At 33.5% G+C, this 22,995-nt stretch overlaps 1 long non-coding RNA gene across 1 annotated transcript; it reads left to right on the forward strand.

Annotated features, from left to right (window-relative positions):
• The first annotated feature begins 5,254 nt into the window (after positions 1–5,254).
• On the forward strand, positions 5,255–7,440 carry LOC126723773 (uncharacterized). The gene is made up of 2 exons (XR_007654462.1): positions 5,255–5,389; positions 6,593–7,440. It is a non-coding gene; the product is annotated as an uncharacterized LOC126723773 (long non-coding RNA).
• Positions 7,441–22,995: the final 15,555 nt, after the last annotated feature.

The following is a 22,995-nucleotide window of genomic DNA, read 5'->3' on the forward strand; positions in this document are numbered from 1 at the left end:
AAATCCTCCTTGTGGGGTTCAGAATGTCTAAACAAGTTAGGGCAGACAGAGTATAGTTGTATTGTGATTCATGGCTGGTTGTTAGTCAAATCACGGGCAAGATCGAAGCTAAAGAACAAAGAATGATAAGCTACTTGAAGGACGTCGGGATACTAAAGTATCAATTTAAGAAGGTAGAGATCTCACATATCTCTAGGGGCAGCAATAGTCATGTCGACTCCCTAGCTACTCTAGCTTCTTTAGTGGCTGATCCCTTTCCAAGGGTTGTGTCAATTGAACTTTTACCTTTTTCCAGTTTAACTCCTTCTGACAATGGTTTAGTCCTAAGCATACATCCGTCCACAAGCTGGATGGATCCCATTGTGGCCTATCTTTGAAATGGGATTTTGCCTGAGGATAAGAAAGAATCCAACCGGATCAAATGTACGTCTCTGTGGTACTGGGTCTCCAAAAATGAGAAGTTATATAAGAGGTCATATTTAGGACCCTATCTGCTATGCATACATCCCTAGGTAGTTGAAGTACTTCTAAAAGAGTTGTATAAAGGTATATGTGGAAGTCACACGGGAGGTAGGTCATTGGCACAACAAGCCCTCACTTAGGGGCATTGGTGGTCGAGCATGCACAAGCAAACGCTGGAATTCTCTAAAAAGTGTGATCAATGTCAAAGGTTTGCTCCTAGCATTCATCAACCTAGGGGACTTCTCAACCCCATATCCAGCCCATGGCCTTTTGCATAGTGAGGGCTAAATATAGTAGGACCTTTTCCTAAGGCCACTGATAATAGGAGGTGGCTCTTGGTGGGAACAGATTATTTTACTAAGTGGGTAAAAGCTGAGCCCTTCGTAAATATCCGAGATACGGATGTCAAGAGATTTGTATGGAAGAATATTGTGACGCGGTTTGGTGTGCCGGAAGTTCTCATATTAGATAATGGTTTACAATTCGATACCAAGGCATTTCAGTGGTATTGCTCGAAATTAGGAATTACTAATAGGTTCTCAACTCCATCTTATCCCCAAGGCAATGCTCAAGCTGAAGCAACTAACAAGTCTATTGTAAATGGCTTGAAAAGGATACTAGACGATTCAAAGGGATGGTGGACGGAAGAGCTTTCAAGCATGTTATAGGCGTATAGGACCACTCATTTCTTAATGACATATGGTGCAGAAGTCGTGATACCCATGGAGATGGGGCTGCCAACCTCTCAGACTGACGTGTTTGAAGTCAAGAAGAATGATTAGCTACTCTACAAGCATCTGGACTTAATAGAAGAAAATTGTGACATTTATTCGGTAAGATTGACAAATTATTAGCAGAAAATTAGTCGAGGATATAATAAGGGTGTCAAGAGCAGGGAGTTTATTCTAGGAGATTTGGTGCTGAGGAAGGTTTTGGGGAATACCTAAGATCCTGTTATGGGAAAACTTGGTCCGACCTAGGAGGGGCCTTATAGGGTAACATCCATTGCTAGGATTGGTGCTTATCAGTTGGAGGATCTGGATGAAAGACCTATAGCAAGGCCATGGAAAGTATTTAATTTAAAGAAGTATTACTTTTGATTGTTATATAGAAAATATGCACTATTTGATCTTCTGTTTTGTTTCAGTTTTGTAAACAGTAGTAAGTCCTATGAAGGCTTAACTTAGGATGCCAAAATAACAAAGGGAAATAAACACTGAGATACTAGACCTTGCCTTTGCCTCAAGTAAGTTTTAAAGTGAGTATCTTATCTTAGTTCGACTCCAAAGTCACTAACATGAAACAAAATTAGAACTTTGCAAAAATAATCTCTGTGGTACTAGACCTTTTCTTTGCCACGGGTAGGGGTGTGCAAACTATCACCGGAGCCGACAACACCGACCAGCACCGATCCTCCCGCACCGCCATTGGCACCAACCGACAGAGTCGATGCCGGTGATCGGAACGTGAACGGAGCTCCGATGCAAGTGCGGTGAGGACATCAGAGACGCAAAGCACGCACTAAGTAGAGCCAAACCGAACCGATACAAACAGAGAGAAATATTTTCAATTCAAATCAGGGGTACGGCATCGTTTAGGTGTGTATCTATTTTAAACTTTTTTAGTAAAACGTTGTCGTATTGGGTTATTATAAAAAATAATAAATAAATAAAAAAACACAAAACGACACCGTTTTATGTAAGTTTTCAGACACAGACACTTACCTCACTATAAATTCATTCTATTCACATCTGGGACCCTTAACTCTCTCTCTCGCTCTCACCCCAGTCGCCTCGCCTCTAGCCTCTAGCCTCTAGCCTCTAGCTCGTGGTCTCGCCGGCCTGAGTCGCGCCTTGCAACAGTAGTAGCAGCTCCCCGCGGCAACCCACAGTAAGCCATCAGCCCCTTTCTTTTGGTTTTAATGGAAACGGAGTGAGAGAGATTATGTTTGACTATTTGTAGTTGTGCGTGTGAGTGTGAGTGTGACTGTGTGAGTTGTTGACTTCTTGTTGTTCAATGTTCAGTAGGGAAGTGAGTTAGAGACTTAGAGAGTTAGAGTTAGAGATGGAGATTGGACAAAGGCGTGCGTGTGAGTGTGTTGACTCAGTTAGTTAATTTATTTAGTTATTTATGTGTGTGAGTGTGAGTCATTGAGTTGTGCCGTGCGTGTGACTGTGTGAGTTTATTTATTTATTGAGTTTTTATTTAGTTAGTTTTTAGTTAGTTATTTATTTATTTATTTTACTTTTTACTTTCTGGTGTGTTGACTCAGTATAGTTAATGTATTTAGTTAGTTTTTAGTTATTTATTTATTTAGTCAGTTGACTCATTTTAGTTAATTTATTTAGTTGGTTTTTAGTTATTTATTTATTTAGTCAGTTGACTCAGTCTACTAAGTAGTAAGCACTAACATTTTTTTTTTCTTCAGCATTTTAATTTTTGAGGGAGACGAGATTGAGACAGTTCACGCTTTCAATCCTTCACCGAGAGGTAATCACTAAACACTGACTATATTCAACATTATGATTTTAAATTTTCAGTGCTTAGTAACAATTGCTTTAAGTTTATATATAATTATATATAAAATTAGCTTTTATTTTATATTTATTCAATATAAATATAAAATAAAAGCTAATTCTCTAGTTCTGAATTGTTGTTAATATTAGTGACATAAATTGTTGAGTAATGACTAATGATTAATAATTGTTAGTCTGTTATTGTTTGTTGCCTTGTTGTAACTAAATTGATTAGTGATTGCTATTATTGAATCTGGTTGTGACATTCATTGATTGAGAGTGAGCTATTTGATACTACATTTGCTGGAAAAATTATAACTTGATATTGTTGTGGGAACTTTGTTTTTTTGTTGTTTGGAAATTTTTTTATTAGATGGATTTCGATGCTCCACCTGGATTTGGTGCACCCAGGGACCCTAACCTACCTCCTCCTAGTCCTGGTAGTGCTAACCCTAACCCACCTGAACCTGCAGCACCAATTGGACTTGGTGCATCACTTCCCCCACTATCACCTAAACAAGGTGGTAAGGACCCGTCTATAGTATGGAAACACTTCATTAAGTTGGCTAGTTTTGATCCCAAAAATCCTAGATCTCAATGCAAGTATTGTAAAAATCAATATAAATGTCATGGTAAGAAAAATGGTACTTCGGGCATGTTGCAACACATGAAGGTGTGTAAGAAGTGGCATTTTCCCTGTGATGATAAGCAAAAAACTTTGTCTTTCCAAGCGAAGAGAGAAGGGGAAAGTGGTTCAAATGTGTTAGTGGTTGCAAATTATAGTGAAGAGGGGATAAGGTTGGCATTGGCAAAGATAATTGTCATTGATGAATTGCCTTTTAAATTTATGGAGCATCAAAGCTTTCAAGAATTTATGGAAATAGTTGAGCCTCGGTTTCGTATTCCCCATCGCACTACCATTGCAAGGGCTTGTATGAAGATTTATTCTAGTGAAGTGGATGTTTTGAGAAGGGCTTTTGTTGGGCAATCGGTTTGTGTGACAACGGATACTTGGACATCCATACAAAACTTGAACTACATGGTAGTCACCACACACTTTATTGATGGGGATTGGACTTACCAAAAGAAAATCTTGAACTTTTGCCCTATAGCTAATCACAAAGGGGACACCATAGGTAGAGCGGTTGAGTCATGTTTGTTGAAGTGGGGTATAGACCGATTGTTTACAATCACCACGGACAATGCTAGTTCTAATGAGGTGGAATTGATTATGTGAAGAAGAAAACAGAAGAAAGAGATAGTAGCATATTGGGTGGTGAGTTCATGCATATGCATTGTTGTGTACATATCTTGAATTTGATTGTGCAAAGTGGGTTGAAGTCCATTCATGAATCAATTGCCAAAGTTCGGAATGCGGTACGATATGTGAGAGCCTCTCCCGCAAGGTTTGAGAAGTTTCAAGAATGTGTTGAAAATGAGAAAATCAAACCCAAATGTTTGTTGTCCCTTGATGTGCTAACAAGGTGGAATTCCACTTATCTCATGTTTAGATTGTGCTTTGAAATTTGTGAGAGGATTTTATACGTTGGAAGAAGAGGATGGGCATTATAAACTTTATTTTTGTGAAGCGGATGGGAATGGGAAAAAGCCCATTGGTCCTCCTAACTATCTTGATTGGGAAAATGTCAAGACCTTTGTGAAATTTCTATGCATATTTTATGAGGTGACACTTAGATTTTCTGGGTCATTGTTTGTCACTTCTAATACATATTTCCATGAGCTAATTAGTATTAAATATCAATTGCAACAGTTGTGTAATGTTGATGGGGATCCACTTTTGAAGAGTATGGCGGTAGAGATGAAAAAAAAATATGATAAGTATTAGGGAAGTATGGATAATATCAATTTGATGCTTTTTGTTGTTGCTGTTCTTGACCCAAGGTATAGATTGAAGTATGTAAAGTTTTGGTTTAGGGAGTGGTATGGAAAGGGCAAGGGGGGATGCGATGAGCTCTAAGGTTTGGAATGCATTGAAGAGGTTGTATGTGAAGAGAGTAGATCAAAATGGAGCTTTGAGTTCTAGTGGTAGTGGTGCTTCATTGTCTAGGGACTCTAGGCCAAATGTTGGCAATGCTTCATTGTCTGATTGCATTAAAAGTTATAATAATAGGTTTAAGCAACACTTGGTGGACGAGGACAGTGTGGAAAGCAAATCTGAGTTGGATAGGTATTTGTTGGAATTTTCTGAGGATCCTGATGTGGAAGATTTTGACATCTTGATGTGGTGGAAAATGAATTCTTCTAGATATGCAAATTTTTAAGTTTTTTCTGGGATTATAATAAGATTTGTGTTAATCGCTCACACTTTGTTTTTTGAGTCAGTGTTGCTGATTGATAGAACTTTTAGTTAGGAAAAAGTCACTTTAGACCTGTGGCTGTTACATAAAGAGGTCAGTTTACCTTTGTTTGTTTGTTTCTTTTATTTTTTTAAAAATTTCTTTTCATCATCTTTCATTAGATAATTGTGTGAAGTGGATCCTAAGTGGGTTTCGTTCTGTTTAAGTCGTTGTTTCCTTGGGAAAATCTCTTTTTCCATGGGCTTTGTCAGTTTTGAGTAGTTTTGTTGTATTAGATGCCCATGTTCATCAATTCAAGGGTAGCACCGTAGCAGTGATAAGTCTTTATTAGTTTTCTACTTTTGTCTCTATTTGTTTTTTGCTGCATCATTATTGGCAATTTATTTCTGGGAAGAATCTGAAACTGGACTATTTGTGTTTTAGATTAAGATATCAAATGCTTATAAAAAACTTGGTGAAGAGTTAAGTAGCTTGAGAAGTTGAGGAAAGAGAAGAGCCTAAGAATAGGAGGAAATAGATTCTTGAAAAGCATTGATAAAGCTTCAAGATACAAGTGTAAATGACTAATTTTTTTTGGTAATACTTATTAAACCAAATGTATAGCACATTATGATGATTGTAATATATTGCTTTATAATATTTGTTTGTTTCTCATTTATAAGGATCGTATATATAAAATTTTATTTGTTTCTCATTTATAAGGATCTTATATATATAATTTTGAAGGTATTTCATGAGAAAAGTTTAAACTACAATTTTCATCTTATATTAGAGCCAATTCAACATTCAAATAGTTTAAATTTAGAGAAATATTTAAACTTAACATGTTAAAATACAATTTAAAAGTTTTCTGTGTATTGCACGGGTTAGCGACTAAGAAAAAAAGCCTATCTAAAAATAAAGAACCATAATAATCTATCAATAACATTTACAATACAAATATGTATCTCAAATATGTATCTCAAAATTCGAATTGCAAATTGTTGTAGAGAAAAGGTCGAATTACAAACTATGGCAAAGAATGGATTAGTTGCTTAGGTCTAGAAAATCTTCGCCCCACCCGTACACTATATTATTATTATTTATGTTTATTGAATTGAATTTTAACCTCACTCGCATTTATAAGACAATAATATGTCTGATTGTCTTATATTCTTTAAGGTGCAATAGTTGTTGGTCTTTTCTTCTTAGATTTAGTTATAATGTAATGTCCATTCTTATTTTTTAAAATTGTTGAAATTTCTTTATCTCTTTTATTCTGTTCTAAATGAAAATTGTCTTTTTGAATATCTTTAGTTGTGCCAAGAGGGAGAGTTGCGAAACCAAGAGATAGTTATGTTGAAGACAATGGAAGAACAAGTGTATTTCCAAAGTTTCAGAATGAACAGGAGGTAGATGTGAAAAACAAACCGGCGCAGTTTCGCTGCCCAAGAATCATGATTTAGTCATGAGCTGCATTGATATGGAGTTCTTTCCAGCATGACTTCCTCTATTTTATCCTTTCGAGAAGGTCTCTGTGGAACCGAACCTTTCAAAGTAACTACAAGTATACATCCTTCAAAGAGTCCGAATGCAAGTTCTGCAAAAGTTCATTGTTGCATTGCTTCAGCAGTATACAATTAGCTTTTCTCCTGAAAATTTTATTGGTGAAGGTACGCTTGGTTGTGTTTATAGGGGTAAGCTACCCGATTGAGAGGTAAGATTCTTTTAACTTAATAAGAACTAATTTGTCAGGATGATGGCGTGGTTGTTTGATTGTGTGGCTTCTACTTTAGAATGCCTCATGTACGTTTGTATTTGTTTTCTTTTTTTCCCCCTTCATCTTCTCTATCCTCATTAGGAGTAGGAGAGTAGTCGAGAAAGAGCCATAGACAAATAAGAAAATGCTTTAGTGAAGTTTAGAAGAATGCAAAAATTGTCAATATCCTTATGCTTCAAGAAATTTATGGAAAAGGATTGTGATAAAAAGCATCAACCATATGTACATGGCTTAGGAAAGGAGTAGGTAGCTGTAGATTTCTCTATGAGATTTCACAAATGTAACTTTGATTTAGTGCCACCATCTTTTAGTTTTTAATGGGGTAGTACAGTGATTTGTATTGATAAAACTCTACAATTTTAACTTTTTCAAGAGTTTTGGTATTTTTTTTCCTACCCCAACAAATATCTTTTGTGCGGTTTTTGTATGTATTCTTGAAATTAGTTGTCCTCTGTGTAGTTTAATTTGGATAGCTATAATAAAAATCCTATAATCGTGACAACATAGTTTGTGTAATTAAGGTTTTTTGTATTTTCTTTATTCATTATATCTTCATTTGACCATATTTAATGCATAAACACACCCTCAATTTTAAGGGAGTTTCTCATCATTTAAAAAAATAATAATAATTAAGAAAAATAAAAATTAATGAGAAGTTTTCTTCCTTTTTCTTTTAAAAAAAGCAGTTTATTTAATTTTAATTATCTATGGAGTTGTCATAATATTTTTATGATTTTGTATACTTTTTCAAGAATAATAAATAAAAGTAGTCCGCGCATTGCGCGGGTCTTACGCTTTTAATAATAATAAAAGTTCAATGCCAAAATAAATTAGAGTTGCTTGAAGGCAAGAGACAAATAATTGAGAGTGGGGACTAGTTAAGAGAGGTTGCTGAAATGGGGACGGAGTGAGTGAGTGAGTGAGTGGGCTTCTCAATGGAGGGAGGAAATATGGGTTGATACTAATCTTCTTCTTCTCATATTTTCTCCCTCTTTATGTATTTGTCTTGTTCTTCCCGTCTCTCGTCTCTATCCATTCTCTCTCCTCATATCTATGGGAGTAATTAGAGACCACAATTCTTATCTTTGGACTTCCGTGTCTATCAAAGCAAGTGTAGTGGATAAGTTAAAAAATGTGAACAAAAAAACAAAACAACCCTCAGAAAGAGCAAAAACAAAACGCAACACACATGACTCAAGCCATTTAATCATTTCCGTAGTGTTTAGCCAAACACAAGCACCTCAATTGTCCTTTTTTTATATGGAGTATAGATGTGAAAATGATTTGTCAGTGTTTGTTTCATCATAAGATGAAAAAAAAAAAAAAAAAAAAAAAAACTTATATACATGTGCATCTTTCGATTCCAAGATATACCACAAACTAGTTCTTCAAAGAAATGCACCCCACATTGTTGGCCTTCTTCTAACCATATAATTCCCCCATATAAGAAGACCGCTTTGATTTGAAGGCACTTAATCCTTAGAAACAGTGATAAATTCTTCAAACTTGTTCAGAAAATTAGAGTTGGAAGCCTGCAACAATGTAATATTGATTGATCTCCAAACAAAGGAACGTGAATAATTGCAGATGAACTTACGTATATACTTGAGCAATTGCTGTTGGCCTAACGAGGCTTCAAAATAGCCCAAGATTATGCACGATAGAAAGAAAAGATTATTAGTAATTGTAATAATTATTTCACAATGTATAGTAAATTCAATTGATGTCTAACTATTCAAATTGTCATTAATCTACATGTAGAAAAGGTACCTCGCTAATAGACTTGCTCATGAAATTACTTCCTCATCAATTTCTAAGCGAGCGATGTGAGCTAAATTGGACCAATCATTTCCTGTCTTATTTTGGAGTTTTGGTTTCAACGAAGAGTACTCTTTGATGTAGAGAAATAAAAGGGAGGATGGAAAGCCCCCTTCTGGCAATGACTAGAGTTTGTTACAGCAACTAAGCTCCAATATCTTGAGACAAGTATGGTGATGAAGCCCCTTGTAGTGAGATTCAAAAGTCCGCTGGTGCGTAGAAATGACACTACGTTTTTTACATCCGCCTTCAATCTCCAATCGATTTAAACATGCAACTATGTAAGCTCATGCAAATCCCATTCCTTCCCAAGCATGAGTTTGTTGCCGAAAGTGATACGAGGCAAACCTGCTTCTAAAAGTGATACATGTTCTGGACAATTATTTATAAATATTGAGTGTAGAAAATTGAGTGTGTCCAACTGATGAGGCAATTCCGTGAGATTCTTGCAATTGGAGAACCAAATGGATGTCAATATTGGGGTAGGCAATCTACCTTTCGGAAAAGATACTAGCTAATTAGGACAATCCTTGATCTTCAAGGCCTCAAGAGATATGAGATTTATCTGAATTCCAGCTAGGGATTGCAGATTTCTCTATTTCTTTTGATGGCCAAAAGGCAGAGGCAGGGTGACCATTGTGACTCACCCCCCAGGCATGATCATAGGAGTACTCTGCTAGAGAATGCTAGATTGAGCTATATTTATTGTGGTCGAGGGCGGCCTAGTGGTCAAGGTGTGTGATCTCTGTCTTAAGGTCTCATGTTCGCATATTTACATATTTCACTTCAAACAAAGCCAGGTTAATATATTCAGTAAAATTACCTAAATGCCACTCAATAAACCTTTAAAAAAAAAAAAAAAAAAAAAAAAAAAACACCTCTGCCCAAACTATTGTTTTCCTCCTCAAATTTATTTATTTTTGAGGAACATTTCTCATCAAACTAATACACCAAAATTCAACAAGAAGTGCATTAAAAAAAAAAAAAAAATCATCAACCAGAACAAAAAGTACTATTTAGCCTTCACACTTTTCTAGTATATACATAATCCAATAGATTAGGGGTGTCCACAGGTCGGTCCGAGTCGGGTTTGTGCCTAACCCGAGACCAACCCAATAGAATCGGGTCGAGAAAATCCTGACCCGTTGCCGACCGATGCGGTTGGTTTTGCGTCGAAAACACGGTCGGGTCTGTTAGAACTGTCCACGGTGAAAAATCCAGCCAAAATAGTTGATTTCAGGCAAAAAAAACCAAAATATGAAAATTTAATCGGATCTGGTGAGATCTCGCTAGATCTGGTGAAATTTCACCAGATTTGGACGAAATATCACTATATCAACTTGATAAGTTGCCGAAATATGAAAATTTGTTTCTAGAATCTAAAAATTTGAAGTTGGAATCTGGAAATTTAAGGCCAGAATCTGGAAAATCTCCCTAGATTCTGGAAATTTTTGCTGGAATCTGGAAATTTTTGGCTGGAAATTCTTAGTACATTAATCGGATCAGGTTTTTTTGAGTTTTGGGGAGGAAAACCGAAATTGACCCGTCGGAGTCGATTTTTGGAACAAATGAGCTACTGTCGACTGGTGACTTGATCGGGTCAGCCGGTTTTCGGGTTGGATCCGGTCGAAACCTTCAAGTGGGTCGGGTCGTCGGATTGGATGGACAGCCCTACAATAGATAGATCATCGATAGAAATAGAATAGAAGAACCTAAGCTGGACTAGATCTGACCTGGGCCTGACTTGGATCGTGCTTCTAGGCTGGCTAGCTCTAAGGCTTATGGCTGACTTTCTCCAGTAACTTTGTGTATTCCAACTTTCAACCGGACCAGATGGGTTTCAAACTCTACTCTAGTTACTCTACATGTGCTTTCTATCGCAATTGGGCCCATACCCAATCAATTTTTTTAACAAATTTATGTTTTTGAGCTCACATCCCAATTATACATTGAGCATCCTTAAACAGCATCGTTGAGGCCCACTTAAAAAGCCCTTACTTAAACCCAGTTGCTGTGAATGATATCGAACCCAGTTGAGCGGCATCATAATTCACAGCCCAGGCAATGATGATGAGGCAAGTCTTATTGTCAATTTCCTGAGTCATGAATGGTAGGTATAGGTGCTATTGTTTCTCTATGTTATCCCTATAGAACTATAGAAATCCCAACGATATTGTCAATAACTTCAACAAGGTTATTATCTATAAATTATAAAAAAAGAAAAAAAGAAAAAGAAATTTAACTAGGGTCTCAAATGTCAAGTGTATTGATAAGAAGCATGTTTGGGTTACTTTGATTCCACCTTATAATTCTGAGTTTTCTAATATATGTTTTTTTGGTATTCTGATTATTAGTTGTTGCATTTTTTTTTTTTTTTTTTGAGAAACTTCTTGTTGCATTTTATATGTTAGATGAAATTTCTTTTGGAAGTGATATATGATATTTGAATCAATTATTTTTGCCTCATTATGTTGCGTAGGCAGCAACCAACGTAGAAGAATTAAACTCTTTTATCATAGAAATTATAGCGATATAAGATAAATATACTCAGTGCTAGAAGTGACATTATAAATTGTTTCAAATGGACAATAATGAATAATCTATTTTGCTTTCTTTGCTGTAATGTCTATGGTTTACTTAAGTTAAGAATTTTAACAATAGTTTATAGTATTATCTTGTTGAACTTGGTTAGCCAGCTTAAGTCTAAACATTTGTAGAATAGCTCAAAATTGGTTGCCCTAATTAACAATTTGTGTGACTCATTCCTTGAAATAAGAAAAAATAAGAGATTTATTTATTTGAAGTAAATTGCTTTCTACCCTCCAAATAAAATTTAAAAAAAATCTGCAACCTTGAAAGCCTAGAATGTTCAGATGGAAAATGTTAAATAACGCCTATTAAACTTTCTTATCAATTTTGTTCCCCTATCCCACTTCTAAACTAAACACTTCCACAGCCCTCTCTACATTTCCGTATATATCTTAACTCTTAAGAGGTCCTCAGCTCTTTCTTTTGTACGTTGAAAGATAGGGAATTGTATTGAGTAAACATTCGGTCAGGTTGTGGCGTAAAACCAGTGTTTTATGCTAGCCAATAGGAGGCTGCCATGTCATCAATTAAAATATCTTTTCTCTCTCTCTCATACTCTCTCTCTTGTCTTCTCTGTTTCACAGGTCTCTCTCTTCTCTCTCTTTTTTTCTTTCTTTCTCACTTGTTCTCTTCCTCTCTCCAGCCCTCTCACCCATATCTTTCTTCTCCATCTAAAAACAAATCCAATTAAAAGTTTCAAGGCCATCAGCCCCTCCCCTTCTCACTTACAACAAAGCCAAAGATCTCACTACACAAACCCATACCACTGGTTGTGGTGGCGGCAACAACAGAACCTAATCTAGCTACCACAAGTGACGACCACCATCACACCTAAACACAGAACTTTATTGGAGTGATGGAGATGAGAATATGGAGGAGATAGACGTGATGGAGCCATGGAAAAGAGATGGCCCTAAAGATTTGGGTTGGATTTGAATTCAAATGGAGAAGAGAGACATGGGTGAGAGGGAGAAAGGGAGGAGCTGATGGCCTTGAAACTTTTAATTGGATTTGATTTTAGATGGATAAGAAAGGTATGGGTGAGAGGGCTGGAGAGAGGAAGAGGACAAGTGAGAAAGAAAGAAAAAAAGAGAGAGAAGAGAGAGACCTGTGAAACAGAGAAGACAAGGGAGAGAGTAAGAAAGAAAGAGAAAAGACATTTTAATTGATGACGTGACAGCCTCTTATTGGCTGGTGTAAAACACTGGTTTTATGCCATAGCCTGACCGAATGTTTACTCAATTGTATTTTATGGCTTCCTTTAATATTTACTAGAAGTCCAACATAAGGAGAAGAGTAATGTTACACAGACACAAATAGACCATCTTTTTTTTTCATACTAGTTGAGTTTGTAAACTTTTATTGGTACTTATCTAGATGTACCACTTACATCACTTTTTTACATACCACTATTAATCTACCATATCAGTATGTATTAAATTATTTGTTAAATTTTGTATGTTTCTAGACTTTCTCGAAATAGAATTATTAAACTTAGTCCACCGACTAGTCAAGCCGATGAACCAATGACACAATACCTAAATCGATTTGAGTCATTAGTTAAATTGTTTAAGTACATGACCCAGTTAGTTCAACTAGTAAATCTTTTGTTATTGAATAAGAAATTTGTGTTCAAACCTTAGATTTTTTTTTTTTTTGGGTGCTCAAAATCACTTCTATATTTAAATTTGAAAATTTTTTAATAAATAATTTGGCATTTTGGTTTTTCAGGAAAAACAAATGCAATAGCAAGGAAAGAAATCATCAAATACAAAGTCTTAGATGATTTCTTTGTGATTATTTTCATAAATATGTCTCTTAATTAATTTATATAAAGTCATTACTATTAAGAAACATATAAAATTTCAAAATGGTTCAAATTATTTTCAATGTTTCAAAGTTTTTGACTTTTTCATAATATTTTTCTTTAAATCGATTATTTCTACTTTTTATTTGTGTTAACATTATCAATATATGTCACGCCCCAAACCCAAGTAGAGCTAGGCACGTGACAATAGCCATACACTTATTAAGTTTACACCCTATAAGTGTGTAAGGCCCTTTTAACAATTAAAGAATTATCTTCAAGAAAATTTCATCAATAAATTAAAAATATCCTCAATAAAGCAATTCTCAAAAGATCTCCAAATAATAATCTTTCAACATCTATTAAAAATAAACTAAATCCTTTAAATCAAAAGGACTACACAAATAGTAATCTTAAACATAAAAGTTCAAATCTTATTCCATTGATTTCTTAAACTTCACTCATGCACACATCCCAGCGGAAGCCCAAACATATGCTACTCTTCTTGATCAAAATCTGAAAGGAGAAAGGGGGTGGGGGGGGGGGGGGGGGGGGGGTGAGTTGATAACTCAATAAGTAACCACAATTTGAATAAGTTCTATCCCATAATAGGTCTGTAAAGTAATAAGATGTAATATGAATCTTTAAAACTTATAATATGCTATTGTTTTCAAAAAATAGTTAAAGGAGTTTCATAATCTTAAATTAATACTTTGCAAATAGATCACATACTTTAATCTTACAATTATATCATAGATGGTTTAGAAAGTAGTCAGTTTTCCATATATCAAAAGTTATAACTTACAATAGGTTCCAAAAACACATAAGCAGTTGTAGTGACACAAAATAGTTCAAGTACTCAAACATTTCCAAAATCACATATGTAGTTTTAAGGACTCAAAATATTTAGATATTTAAATGTAATTCATATTCTTAACAATCATATGACTATGGTCACGCTATATCCTCGTAACTGGGCATCAGAGTACCAATGAATAACCCCCATTGGTTTGGATATCAAAATACCAATGAATAACCCCCATTGGCTAGGTATCAGAGTACCAATGAATAACCCCCATTGGTTTGGGTATCAGAGTATCAATGAATAACCCCCATTGACTGGGTATCAGAGTACCAATGAATAACCCCCATTGATTTGGGTATCAGAATCAATTCATAGTCAGATTGTCCATAATCATATATATGAAATCATAGTTTCTAACAAAAGTACATCTTATTCAAATACATATATAAATATATATATATATATATATATATATATATATATATATAATCATATATTCAATTTTCAAATATATTTGTGATATTTCTATATTCTTTACTTTAAATCAATATAGCTAAAAGAAACAATTAAATAAAATAAATCTTATATTCAATGCTCATAAATATTTGTGAAAGTTCTTTATTCTTTACTTTGAATCAGTATAACTAAAAATAATTAAATAAAATATATTAATTTTCAATAATTAAAAAGATGCAATAGTAGTCAAAATAAAAACCAATTAGGATAAGGTTACTTACCTCAACTAGCTCACCACAAAGAACTTCTCCCTAACACTGTCTCTAAAATTCTTAGATATCACCTAACAATTTAAAGCACCATTTACCCAATAATCAAATAATAAGAATAACCTCAAGTTACTTGACCAGATGAAAAACTTCTAAAGTACCCACTAATTTCTCACTATTAATTCTCCTACAGTTTCTCTATGGCTATATTCCATATTCTATCATTTGTATTAACTCCAGTTAAAATTTGTTTCATGCCAAATCCCAAGCACTGTGTAATATGAGACTCACCTCACACGATTATTTAGGCTAAAAAGTTAAAAGCATTCATAAAGATTGAATACTCTGTAAAGCTGAGTACAATCTCTAACAAAAAAAAAAAAAAAAAAAAGCCTTTGACTCTTATCTCCATAGACTCTAAAGTCTAATAGGCTATTGGACTAATGGTGGTCTAACCAATAGTCCACTGTTTCTTAAAATTAAATATTCACAAAAGAGTATTATACACCCAAAGCAACTCCATGCCCGACAAAACACTAGAATTAACAATATTACAGAGAAAGCCGTGCCACCAAAAAAAAAAAGGATTTTATTGCCCAAATCCAATCCTTCTCTGTTTACACTTACGTCGTAAAACCCATAGAAATTTTAGATAATTCCACTACTGGCCAAAACAACCAACATAAAATATACTCTAAATCCTAGCAAAGCTTAGATTTGACAAGAAAGAAATTTATAGACTCTTACCTCAATTGTGTAGTAAATCCTTCTCTACTTCAGTCCTTTGACTAGTCTCCTCTCTCAAATATCTCTGCCAGTATACGATGACATAAAAATTAGACTATATAAAATAGGGCTTCAACCTTATTTTCTAAAAAACCCCTTAGTAGTATTAGTTATAAAAGTTGACCCCATAAACAAATTTACTTAAATACCCCTCCTTTTATTTATTTATTTATTTTTTCGGGGTATTACAATATATATCTAATTTTTCTTCTATAATTGTATCTTTCAAATACAATTAATACATTTTCAATTCATTTAATTATAGAAAACATTTATTTTTATTTTTCATAGCATTCTTGTCTTCTACAATAAACGAGTACGTATGTGTAATATATGGAAAATATGCATATTTTACTAATTATACAAGATAGTTTCATCCAGAGGATCCAACCTAACCCAACCAATTCCCACGAATTCGGTTGGTTGGTTTTTATAAATTCAATTGGGTCAAAGATGTATGAATTTAAGAAAGTCGAAATGAGTTGAAATACATCCCAAACCTAACCCACACTCCTAGTTCTCCCATCTCTTTCTTCCTCTCTCACTCCACTAATTTCTATCTCCTTACCTCTCTCCATACCGCTCTCCACTCTTTTTTTTTTTTTTTTCTTTAACCCCATGCACAATTACTAAGTGGGGGTTTGGATTCACGTCCAGCGTCTACGTTTTGGGAGGGACACGTTTTAACTTTTTTTTTTCTTTTTTCTTTTTTGTTTTTCCTCTGCACGCATTTCAGCTAGGGGACAAAAGTTACTGTTCACACTGTGCGGTTACTGTTCATGCACTATTTCATACTGTTCATGCATTGTTCATATACTGTTCACGCACTGCTCAGCCACTTTTTCATTAAAAATGGGTCCCATGGCACTATTTACACATTTAAAAATTATTTTACTACAATATTTTCAGTTTTCAGTTTTCAGCTGTATCCAAACGGACCCTAAATAATCAAATACATTTTTGATAATTCATGACATAGACTTTCAGCTTAAGATTTTTTTAAGGACTAAAACGTTTCACAAATCTTATGATCAATACTCACACACAGCTTTCCAGCCACACAACTCTTTAGTGATAAAAATTAAAAATATAATTACATCCCCTATTACATCTCAAAACAAAGCGCGGTTAAAAAAAACATTTTCCCAAACCATTTTTTATTCCCTCATCAAACCAATACACCATAATTCATCAAGAAGTGCATAAAAAAAAAAAAGAAGGAATTTATCAACAAGAACAAGCATAGGTAATAGATAGATATATAGAAATTGAATAGAGGAACCTGAGCTGGGCTAGATCTGATTTGGGCCTGACTTGGATCTTACTTCTAGTCTGGCTAGATCTACGGCTTATGGGCCTATGGCTGGCTTTCTCCAGTAACTTTGTGTGTTCCAACTTTAGACCGGGCCAGATGGGTTTCAAACTTGCACATAAAGTCATAAACTTTACGCGTGCTTTCTTTTGCAATTGGGCCCATACCCGGTCAATTTTTTTTAACAAATTCTTGTTTTTGAGCTCACGGCCCAGTTATACATTTATCACCCTTAAACAGCATCGTTGAGGCCCACTTAAAATGCCCTTACTTAAACCCAGTTGCAGTGAATGGGATCGAGCCCAGTTGAGCTGCGGCTCAACTGTTTTCATATGAAAATCCTGGGCCAAAATGGCCCATTAGCATTAATTTTTGAAATATTTAGCAACAGAGCACTGTTTCGGAAATAATTAGGGAAATACCACTTTTTCTGGTACTCGAGCTTGGTGAGCTCGAGTACCATCTTTTCATTGGTCAAACATCTTCTCAAAAAAAAAAAAAAAAACGCCGCTATAGGGCCCCTTGAACCTGTTATGGGGACTTATAAAAAAATTTCGCAGGAAAACGCCGCTATAGGGCCCGAAAACGTCACTATAGGGCCCCTTAACCTAGTATGGGGGCTTAAAAACGCCGCTATAGGGCCCGAAAACGTCACTATAGAGCTTAAAAACGCCACTATAGGGCTCCTTGAATATGGGGCGACAGTGGATTAAAAAAACATGGTACTCGAGCTCACCAAGCTCGAGTACCAGAAAAAGTGGTATTTCCCTAATTATTTCCGAAACAGTGCTCTGTTGCTAAATATTTCAAAAATTAATGCTAATGGGCCATTTTGGCCAAAATCCTGACTTCAATGTAAAGCGGCCATTGCACCAGAGAGAGAGAGAGAATGTAATATATATATATATATATATATATATATTTATATTTATATGTATATTTTGGTGTATTGATAAACAGTACCTCAATAAGTGCATTGAGGTATTGTTCATATGTTATTTTTGCACACTCGAATATTGAGCTTGATCCGTGGTCATTTTAATTTGGGATAATTATCTTTTATTTCTTTTTAGTATCAATTTTGAACACTTATATAGTTATCTATTATTTACCCTTTTGGATCTTATTTTTGATTTGTATTCTAATTTCTAAACATAATTTATTAGGGTTTATATATATATATATACAAGATAGAATTCTACTCTAGTCTAATCTAAGTGTATATGTGTGTAAAGCTCCCTTTTGGAGACTTGAACTCCGGCCCTTACCCCCCACATCCTACAAGCATTTATACTTGTAGAGTGGTCATCACACCAAGGGTGTGCGGTGGTCATAATTTATTAGTTATGAATTCATTTTATTATCTATTATAACTCTTAAATTGATATATGTTTAATAGTATTTGAACAAATCTATATATATTTAAAAGTTAAAGTATAGTATTTATTATTACCACGCTCCTGTTATGCCACCTCATCATCCACGTTGTCACTACATCATTATTTTTTTCATATTTATTTTTTACCTTCATTTAATTTTTTTGACAATAATAAACATATAAATACATTGGCTTTATAAATTTATCATAGGAGGATATAATTTTACATATTCATCTACTTTAATTTTAATGTTATAATTAAGTATTGTCTATACATATTCTTCTTAGATGGTTTTAATTTTGCATATAATTTTGCCCATTTATCTTTCTTTATTTAGGTTGTTCTTATTCTCATTCTCTTACTATAAAATTGTCACTCTCCCATTTTATGCATATTTTTTTCTCACACAAAAAGGTTATCTCTCTCTCTCTCTCTCTCTCTCAATTTTTTTTTTTTTTTTCATTTTGTTTGATTTTTTATGAGGTTTGTACTCCCATTGTCTTATTATTGACTAATTCATATGTTTTCCTTGATGCAAGTATTTTTTATCATTTTATTTACAACACTAAATACTTTTAATTTTGTTGACCATATTTGAGGAAAAATCATATTATAATATGTCCATAATTTGTGTTATTGTCAAGTTTTAGTTTATTTGGAAAACAGCAGGATAGTCTGGACAATATGATGAAAAACAGTTAGTGCAATTGAAGAAGATGGTCATTGTGCAATTTCATTTTACTGTTTGTAAATATTTTGTTTAACGAATTAGCATCAAATTTTTATGTCTTTATTAGATGATTTTTTAGATGCTTGAGTAATTATTTTAAGCATATACAAATATTTTGTATTGTTCATCTTTCTTATCTTATTAGTGTATTCTTTGAGATTTTTAAGTTATTTATCTATCTATTCAATTTTGCACATGTTGGATTAGATGTTAAATTAGATTATGATTGTATTAACACAATACTTCTTTTTTTTAAAAAAAATTCTATACTTTTTTCCCCTTTGTACTCTTAGGTTTTCTTTTTTTTTTTTTTTTTTTTTTTTTTTTTTTAAAGAAAAAGGAGTTACAATCATTATGTATAAAGGTATAACCAACACTTTTGCTTGGGAATAGTGACATATTAATATTGCGTTACTTCAAAACCTTATTAAATATTTTGAGTCTGATTATAAATTGGATATTTGGCTTGATCACATCATGTTTGAAATGTCTTAGAGAATATTTCGAGCAATAATTTTATAGGTAATTCATGTTGTATGCTCATTTTGTGATTGTGTAGAGAGTAGTTGTATGATGTTTTTTTTGTTTGTAATTTTGAAGTTGTTTAGAATTGTAATTTATAGTGTTTTGTTTCTTTTATGGATTAGTGATTGTTTAAATTATTAGCAATTATTTTTCATTGTTTATTTACTGAATAAAAGCCTTTCATATACCCTCTACTATAAAACTGAAATCTTATAGTATTGAATTTATATATTTCAATTGTAACTAATGTTTAATAAGCTGCCCAAAGCCCCAAATTGTTACAGGTAAGACAAATATATAAGTACAAAAATATATACTCATGTTTGTGAGTTTGAATGGATATTTACGTAGCTTCTTTATCCTTTAGTCTTGAGTTATTAGCATTTTTTTTTGTTGTTGTTTTTTTAGTGAATAGAAGCCTTTCATATACCCTTTACTATAAAGGCCAAATCTTATAGTATTGAAGATATATTATCATTGTAACTAACGTTTAATGTTCTACCCCATAAAGTGTATCAATATTGAGATGTCTTGATTTGAATTGATTTGTGCTGCATAATTCTTATTCACCAACCTAGCTATGCCTTAATCAATATTATAGTGTTTTCATTAGCCATCACGCATTCCATGTATCTAAATGGTCAGCAAATGATGAGGGCACCAAATAAATTAACATGGACATTTGAAAAAGTTTGTTTAAAACTAAAAAAATAATTTCCAAATTTTATGTACTTTTTAATGATACACAAAATTTTATAATTATTTTTTATTAAAAAATAGTGTTTTTTTTATTTTATTTTTTAAACTTTTTTAATTCCAAATAAAAATTGTATTGTTTTCATTTTGGTATGACAAAAATTATATATATTATATTTGTGCTTGTCTCTATAATAACTAAAAATATGATTATGAAATACATTATTATTTATTAAATTAGTCCAAACTACAAAAAATAAATTTAACGAGACCACCTAAAAATATTATCAGGTACAACGTGCGGGGTTTGCGACTAGTAATATTTAATAATGAATTAATATGTGTATTCCCACCGTTTTGTGTCCTAATTTTTCAAAAATTGCGTGTTCTTGTGTCTTACTCATACATGTATCTATGTTTGTGCTTCCTAAATTTGCATTATGCTACTCAACTCATGATCCATTTTCATATAGAAGATAGTTTGCTCATCCTACACTGGATCACGAATATTGAAATAAATTTGGAGATAACTCTTGAAAGAAACGAAGTAGATACTTTTGGAAATTCAAAATTTGGAATGGATTGGATACAAAAAATGTACAGGATAAGTAGCAGCTTGTCGAATTTCCAAATTCAAACATGATGTGTAAGAGGAAGGGGTGTTGTATCTGTGCATCCCAGGTCCATTTTTATTGTTTTTGGCTAATGATATAGTTCTTAATGCTTTCAGGCAGCAAAGACTCACTTGACAGAACTGAAATTGGAAATTCACATGCTAGCACCATATCTATGGTGACCAAACATGTAATGCTGGCTTGGCTTGTCCAAAAATATGATTAGAATCAGAACCTTCAAAGACAAAGAAGTACCACTATTTGATAGAAGATATACAACTAATTGCTCAAACTGGAATTGCATTCGCAAATCCGCAAAGGGGATGTTCCAATTCTTACCCTAATCCTCTGATTTATCTTGTTCACACTACAATTTTAGATGTGGACAATACCAAATAGGCTGGAATGTAAAGCTGGCTGCCCCAGTTTGGGCAAAGATTGGTGTTTTAACAGACTCCCAATAGTCTCATGTTTCTTGTAAGGTAAGATTTCATAGCCCCCCAGTCGTCAGATACGGATTGAAGACCTAAGAGCCTCTGGATGCTAAGAAAGGTTATAGAGTCAAGCTGAATATACTCATCCGAATACGCTGGCTAAAACAAAATCAAGTCTAGTAATACATAAATTTTCACAACTTCTAAGATTGGCATATGTCGGCATCAACTTCAAGCTCTTTGTAGTTGTTAATAAAGCTAGCTACATCTGTGCTATACCTCAAAAGGATTAATCACAATTAAGGCTCTTTATAGTTGTTAATAAAGCTCAGTTCAATCCAATATATACATGATGTGGGACTCATCACACACTCACAACAAGTATCTGAGTTTCTGAACGAGACTTGCATAAAAAATGAGAGATACCAAAAGAAAAGTTCTGTGTTCCACTTGGTATCACTACTTTAGTGGATGAACTTGAAGTATGTACACATGCTGGCTCCGACCCTTGTTCTAATACATCTGAAACTTCCATGCTTTTGAAAGAGGAGAGTTCTTGCAGTGCATCTTGGTTGGACCAATTGTTGGAGGGAATATCAGCTTCATCTCCAATGTTTGGAGTCATGTGCAAAGAAGTTTAAAATGTTTTTTTTTTTTTTTTTTTTGAATGAATATGTAAAATGAATTTATTACCACTGAGATAGCTCTCACATGTCCAGCAGGGCCGGCTCAAGGCCTAGGCCTAAGGCCCCACTAAAAAACAAAATTTTTCTTGAGAAAAAAAGCCCCATTTTTTATAGTTAAAGGCCCAAATTTTTATAAAATTATATATATATTTTTTAAAGGTTGTACTTTTTTTCATTAGTGATGTACAAATTTTATTATTAGTTTACAAATTGTCATGTTATTAATCACAAAAAAAATGTGATATAAACATTCATTAGTTAAATTGATGAAGTTCATCAATGAGAAACAATATCACATTATATTTTGAATATTTTATAGTACTTTTAATTAGCGCATTTTTCTTTTTCATTTCTATTAAGACTCTCAAAATACGAGACAACCTTAACTCAATTGAAACCCTAAAATATTTCAAAAAGATGTTGCAAATGTGTTAAATCATCAATTATAGATTAATCTCCTCCAATAGTTTGAGACTTTGATTTTTGTAAACTAATATCCTACAAAACCATACACCAAATAATATATATATATATATATATATATATATATATATATCTCTCTCTCTCTCTCTCTCTTAAAATCAAAATATAAAATTAAAAATTAGATTACAACTTTATTTAATTATGCATAGTCTTATACCCAAAATAAAGTATATTTTTCAATCGCAATATATTTTTATTTCTTTTTATTAATATTTATAATTCAACTATGATTTTCAATTCTCTATATGAAATTAACATTAGTCTAGTTGGTATTATTTATGTATTTAATGTATCAAATTAACCTTAATTTAATTAGTATTAAATAATTTTGTTTAATTAATATTTACATATTAAAGGCCCCGCATAAATTTTTCGCCTTAGGCCCCAAATTATGTTGGGCCGCCCCTGCCAGAGGCACATACACATGCTCAACGCCTCAACCTTTTAAACTGTCTAGCAAAATTAGGATGTGCTAATGGCACTTTAGGTCAAGTCAGTATACCTTATTATCTTATGATTTATGAGCATGGATCATATCGGATGAAGTCTTG

Source organism: Quercus robur, chromosome 4 (genome assembly GCF_932294415.1).
Source record: "Quercus robur chromosome 4, dhQueRobu3.1, whole genome shotgun sequence".
In the NCBI taxonomy this organism is placed as follows: Eukaryota; Viridiplantae; Streptophyta; class Magnoliopsida; order Fagales; family Fagaceae; genus Quercus; species Quercus robur.